Raw genomic sequence first — 6,000 nt, forward strand, 5'->3', positions numbered from 1 at the left:
CAGTCCCCACATAGCATTAAATGTCTATGCATAAAATTAATCCCAAACTCCTACCTGTCCACCCCAAACAGTCCCAACATATTAACCGCCACTAACATGTCCCCATATTACTTTATGAGGAGATGGAGAAGAGAATGATGGTTGGTCCCTGGAGTTTCTTCAGGGACCAATCATCATTTTCTCCTCCATCTCCTCATAGTGAAATATGGGGAGATGTTAGTGGCGGGGACATGTTAGTGGCGGTTAATTCCTCTCATAATGAGGAGATGGAGGAGAGAATGTTAGAAATAAGGGCTTTACAAGTGCCAGTGAAGAGTGGGGTATGGGGGGGGTTGTTTTTTTTAAATTATCAGTGAGGGGAGTGGGGATCTTACAAATGCTGATGAGAACTGAGTTCATGCAGGTGTTTCCACGCTGGTTCAGGGCACTAAATGTCCTTGTACATCACTCAGACGAAGTGAAAACATTACTTAATTTTCTAGATCTTGGGGAGCAGCTCAGGCATTCTAATGGATAAATTTACTAAAGTGAGAGTTTTTAGAAGTGAGTTTTAGAAGTGATGTTGCCCATAGCAACCAATCAGATTCTAGCTATTATCTTCTAGAAGGTGCTAGTTAAATGTTAAGTAGAATCTGATTGGTTGCTATGGGCAACATCTCTTCTCAAACTCACTTCAGTAAATTTACCCCAAATCTGAGTGTAATGATATCATCCCAGAATAGATCTGATGAGGACCCAAAGCAAACACATTAAAGCAAATCATTTTATTCATTCAAATATGGTGTTAGAGACACTTTATATTTTGAAATAACAACACGGTTGTCCAGGGGCATAGTTGGTAGGGCAGGGGGGCACGTGTCCCTGATGATGGAGGGTGCTGTTAGGGGAACAGCAGTGTAAACAGTCAGTGGATTGAAAGGATCAATCATCACCCTTCAGTTCAGCGCCACTGCTTCTGTCTGCACAGATATTACTCAGGATCAGTATACAGAGAGGAAGGAGGTGTGTAGGTTATATTGTGTCATTTAGCTGTAGATCTTATCGTCAGTAAGATAAGATGAATATAAAATGATACTCAGATGAAATTGCTGCATTCCGCCAGATAACACCCTCATTCTGCACTGCATTCATATAGTAAAGTACATAGAGTAAAGTAGATATAAGAAGTCTATATCAGGTTAGTCATTGTTTTGACTATCTCTGAAAACTCTACTTCTGTGAGTTGCCCAATACTCTCCTGACTCTCCAGTCGTACAAGAAAGTTTTCTGCGAGTGTCTCCTCTTATTCTGTTATTATTGTTATTATCATTATCAATAATAATAATAATAATAATTAGGGATGTGCAGGCTCGGATAGGTTCGAGTTTGCACGTTGAGTTCGGATTTTTCCCTCCAAAAAACGGAACTCAGAAAGAGGCAAAACGTCATCTTGCATGGACGAACATCCGAGCCTGCACATCCATCATAATAATACTATTATGTTTAATTATGTGGATGGTCTGGTTGTATAAAAGGACTGTGTGGAGCAGTCCGATGTCATAAAAGAGGCATGTGGAGGGACTTGATGGCACACAAGGGACATGTGGAGAGGTCTGATTGCATAAAAGGGGAATATGGAGGGTATTTTATGCATGTAGCGCTCAAACATTTACTAAACCCTTTAAGTGGCTCCCCACCTGAAATAATTGATCAGCCCTGCTTTAGACAGAAACAAACCCACAACACTGTGTTTAGATGAACTGTTTGTGTTCAGTTCCATCTTATCCTCCAAACTCTCCACTCCACTGAGCTTCAGGAATCAGCTCTCTACTGGTTTGCCTCCTACTTATCCAATATTCTTCTCTGTATCTTCAACCACCTTCACCTCGCCTCCTCTTCCCTTTCCCATCAGGGTACCTCCAAGGTCTGTCCTTAGCTCCCTTCTCCTCTCCCTCTTTAATTATTCCCTTTAGGAAATTTACCAGTTCCTTTGTACTTTACTACCACCTCTTTACTGATGACCCACAAACTTACTTTGTTTCTCTTACCTCTTCCTCTATTCTATCACGTTACCTCCTGTCTGTCAGCTATCTCTTTCTGGATGGCATAACACTTCCTGAAACTCAATGTTTCTAAACTGGCCCCCTCTACTCATACCCACCCTTATGTCTCACTATCCTCTGTTCCCCAAGTCCAATATCTAGGTTTCACCCTTGATTCTGCCCTTACCTTCTCACAATACATAAGGGTGCCTATTTATCATTCAATATTTGTGACTTATCCCCCCAAATCACCAGTTTTTGTGGGATGCACACAAATATTAAGTATTACTCCAATGTATGCAGAAGGGACTGCCGCAGATATCTCAGATTATCTATGGGGCAGCAAAACTCAGATTAACCAAGCTCTGGAAAGCGAAGCTGGTGTTAGCCACTATGTGCAACATTTCCAAAAATTACCAAGAGATGGTTCATACCCTGGCAATGGCCGCCATACATGTATGGTCTAGAGACCATGCATGTGCAGTAACATGTTAGGGGGTCCCGCTATAGAATTGAAGTGACCACTAATGCGATCACTTCACTTCTAACACATCTCAGGGACGGGCTCCTTTCAGAGCCTGTGTCTCTGGATGTGATTTCTGATACATTCGGGTAGTATGAAATTTCTTATTGCTGCAAATAGCGGCGATGAGACATTACAGTTATCAGGTCTAAAACGTGATAATTGAGACAAACTGTAAGCCCCACAGTCCCTTTCACATTCCTGCCATTTCCACCATTTACCACAATATTTCCAGAATTAACCTGGTTGTTACTAAAACTCTCATTTAGGCCTTCATCATTTCCCACCTTGTTTACTGTAATTTGCTTCTCACTTGTCTTCTTAACTCCTGTCTTGCCCCTCTGCAGTATTCCTCAACTCTACTCTCTTCCTCATTTTCCTCTCTTGTCACTCTACCTCTGCTGCCCCCCTCGCTATACCACTCAGAACTAAATTCTAACTCCTCTAACACCTACAAAGCTCTCAACTTAACAGCTCCTCCCTATGGGGTCTATTTACTAAGCTGTAAGGAGATAAAGAGAACGGTGATAAGGTACCAGCCAATCAGCTCCTAACTGCCATGTCACAGGCTGTGTTTGAAAAATGACAGTTAGAAGCTGATTAGCTGGCAGCTTATCACCGTTCACTTTATCTCCCAACACAGCTTAGTAAATAGACCCTTATGTCTCCAGGTTAATTTCCTCATGTACAGTATTCAATCTCCCGCCATTTTTGCTTTGCTAATGATTGCCCCCTCATCTCTTTGATAATCATCACTTAACGCTCATGCATTCAGAATTTCATCCCCAGCCCATACTTGCCGACATTCAGCTCCCTCCTTCCGGGAGGGAGCTGAATGCCTGCAAATAGTGGGGGGCGTGGCCAGTCAATTGGACCATTTGGGGGCGCTGCCAGGGGCGGGGCTGCACGATCGCGTCATCGTGGCCTCTACCCCTCCTCACAATGCCAAAAATAAAGGCATTGTGAAGCGGGCGGAGCCACGATGACGCTATTCAGCGCGAATCGCGTCATCATGCCCCCCTGCTACGGGGGTTTCTAGTAGGTAGTCGGGGGGGCAGGCGGCAGCCGGGAGGCTTTCCTGCCTTTCCGGAGGGTCGGGAGCGGCACCCGATATTCGGGAGGCTCCCGATCAAATCAGGAGGATAGGCAAGCCTGCCCCAGCCTCATTTTAGCAAACCACCCCTCCTGCTAATTCTACAGTCTCTGACCTCCTCTTCTCTGCTTTTTACTCCTTATTGTGTAAACCCATATCCCCTTTGTATTCGCTACATAATTACGCTAAATTATCCCTTTTTATTATGTATCTATGTGAATTCATATACAGTCTGCATTAGTCTGTAATTATATTTCTTGTCAGTTTTATCCCCTAGTACGGCACTAAAGAACTCTGGTGGTCCATTATAAATAAAAGTTAATAATAATAGCAATAATGTAGTTGATGTAATGTGTCCTATTATTAATAAAGTTTACAAACTTTTAGAATAGTAATTTTTTATCTTCAGTTCGATTCACTAAAATTACCAGTTGATACAGTAACAAAATATCAATATGCTGTTATCATTTCATGTAAAATAAAAAATTATTCACAACACAGGGCCTGATTCAGCAGCGATCGCAAATGCCACTACGTACGCAGATCGAGCGATTGTTAGCCATCGTGCATTCGTATAAGAGGCCCTGCGCGTGCGCTGTGATCGCACTGTGATCACGCACAGAGGAATCCATCGCAGAGTGAGTGACAGGCCTTGAGCAATTGGGGGTGGTGACGGGGGAGTGGTCGAAGAAACGCAGGCGTGCCTGTCCATTTGAACGCCATTGCATGGGCGTGCATAAATTAGCCACTACGATCGCTGTCGCAGCCTGAGTACATACTACGAGCGACGAGACTTGCAGTTTCTGCGTATGGTCAGACCTGCTGTAAATGTGCGTGACGGGCCGATGTGCATCGATAATACCGATGTTTACGCAGGAATGCGAGGCTGGATGGATGTGAGAAAGCAGCAGTGGGCGTCTTTATGCTGGCTGAGCTGTGGCAGGCATTAGCTTATTTTCGCAGCTGCAGTGCGTGCGATATCACAGCTGCGATTGCATTTGCGATCTGTACTGAATCAGACCCTTAGTCTTAATATAACATTTATCAGAGTACATTTTAGACCTCTTATGAGAGAATTGTGAATTGCGCTCTCTGGTTTACAATGTTAATAGTACATGTGATAATATACATTACTAGTAATGATTAATGAAATAGTTATTTGGTTATATTTAATGTTAGTATAGATATAATTAAATAGTGACATTTTAGCTATGTGTTATCAATTGCATTTCCCACACCTTCCAAATAACTCCTGTTCTCAATATACAGAAATGTATTTAGCAATACACACAACAAGTTTCCAATCTGCTCAGTATATCTTTTGTAATAAATGTCATATGTCAGGGCTGTTTCTGAGTTGGGAGCAAAGTGATAAAAGCAAGTAACTTTGTATCTTGGTAAAACCATGTTGCACTGAAGGAGGGGAGATGTGAGAGGTACAGTATGTCCAAACTCAAATCTAATTTGCATAGAAAAAAGAAAGCTGTCCAGCATTTGAGGGTAGCCAGTATTAACATCATATGTAAAGTAATAAATGTATTTGTCCAGGTGTAAAATAAATGACCATGCTTTTTTCTTTTTTTAATGCTTTGCTCCCCACTCAGTAACATGACGTTTTGTAATGTTAAAACTTAGTTATGAAAATATACTAAAATACCAAGTATTGTCTTTGTACTCACAATAATAAAATGTACCCTCCTGGATCCTGTGCAGTGTGAATACTGTGCTTCTTAGTAAATTTGGAGGCTTCTCCTTTATCCTGCTCCACCTTTTAAAAGTCACATGGTTAATGAGGAACTATTCATTTGTTCCGTAAATTTTGGTTGCAAAATATCTTTCATGTCTCACAATGCTTTGTAATCCCAAAACACATAAACCACTAAGCAAAGAACAGACAATAACGCATAAATATGAATATGAATGCAGACATGTTACTTATTTATAAGCTGTAATCATATACACGCATATATAGACATGCAAGTAGGGAGTCAGGCAGGAACAGCATACAGATATAAAAGAAAAGGTAGCGCTGATAGAGAAATATAGACAATTTATTACAACACAATGTGCAATAAAACAAACAGAATCTATTGTTGCAATACAATAATCTAACAATGTAGTTAAAAAGGACAAGCTGCTTTACTGACAGAATAGTATCAATAATCTCCCCAATATATCACTTCTGAAGGTGCATACACACACAATTTTTTGAACGATTATCGATAACAATATCGTTTATCGCTCAATCATTGAAAAAATCGTTCACTTTCTGAGCTAAAACGATGAACGATTGTCGTTCATGCACGTTCACGTTTGTAGTTCAGTCAGACTGACCAACTGAACGATTTTCATTAAGGGAAGTG

General features: G+C 41.3%; 1 protein-coding gene across 2 annotated transcripts in view; it reads right to left on the minus strand.

The window, feature by feature from the left end:
- The window catches only part of LOC148540752 (ferric reductase 1-like), a 38,486-nt gene extending 33,067 nt beyond the window's left edge, over positions 1 to 5,419 (minus strand). Inside the window, exon 1 of one of the 2 annotated variants that reach the window (XM_088481611.1) lies at positions 5,317 to 5,419. The gene's annotated coding sequence lies outside the window, so the exon portion shown is untranslated. The remainder of the gene's footprint in view (positions 1 to 5,316) is intronic. The other variant, XM_088481621.1, reaches the window with a different exon arrangement.
- Between the last annotated feature and the right edge of the window lie 581 nt (positions 5,420 to 6,000).

The sequence above is a fragment of the Taudactylus pleione genome, unplaced genomic scaffold (assembly GCF_031769625.1).
Source record: "Taudactylus pleione unplaced genomic scaffold, aTauple2 ptg000017l, whole genome shotgun sequence".
NCBI lineage: Eukaryota > Metazoa > Chordata > Amphibia > Anura > Myobatrachidae > Taudactylus > Taudactylus pleione.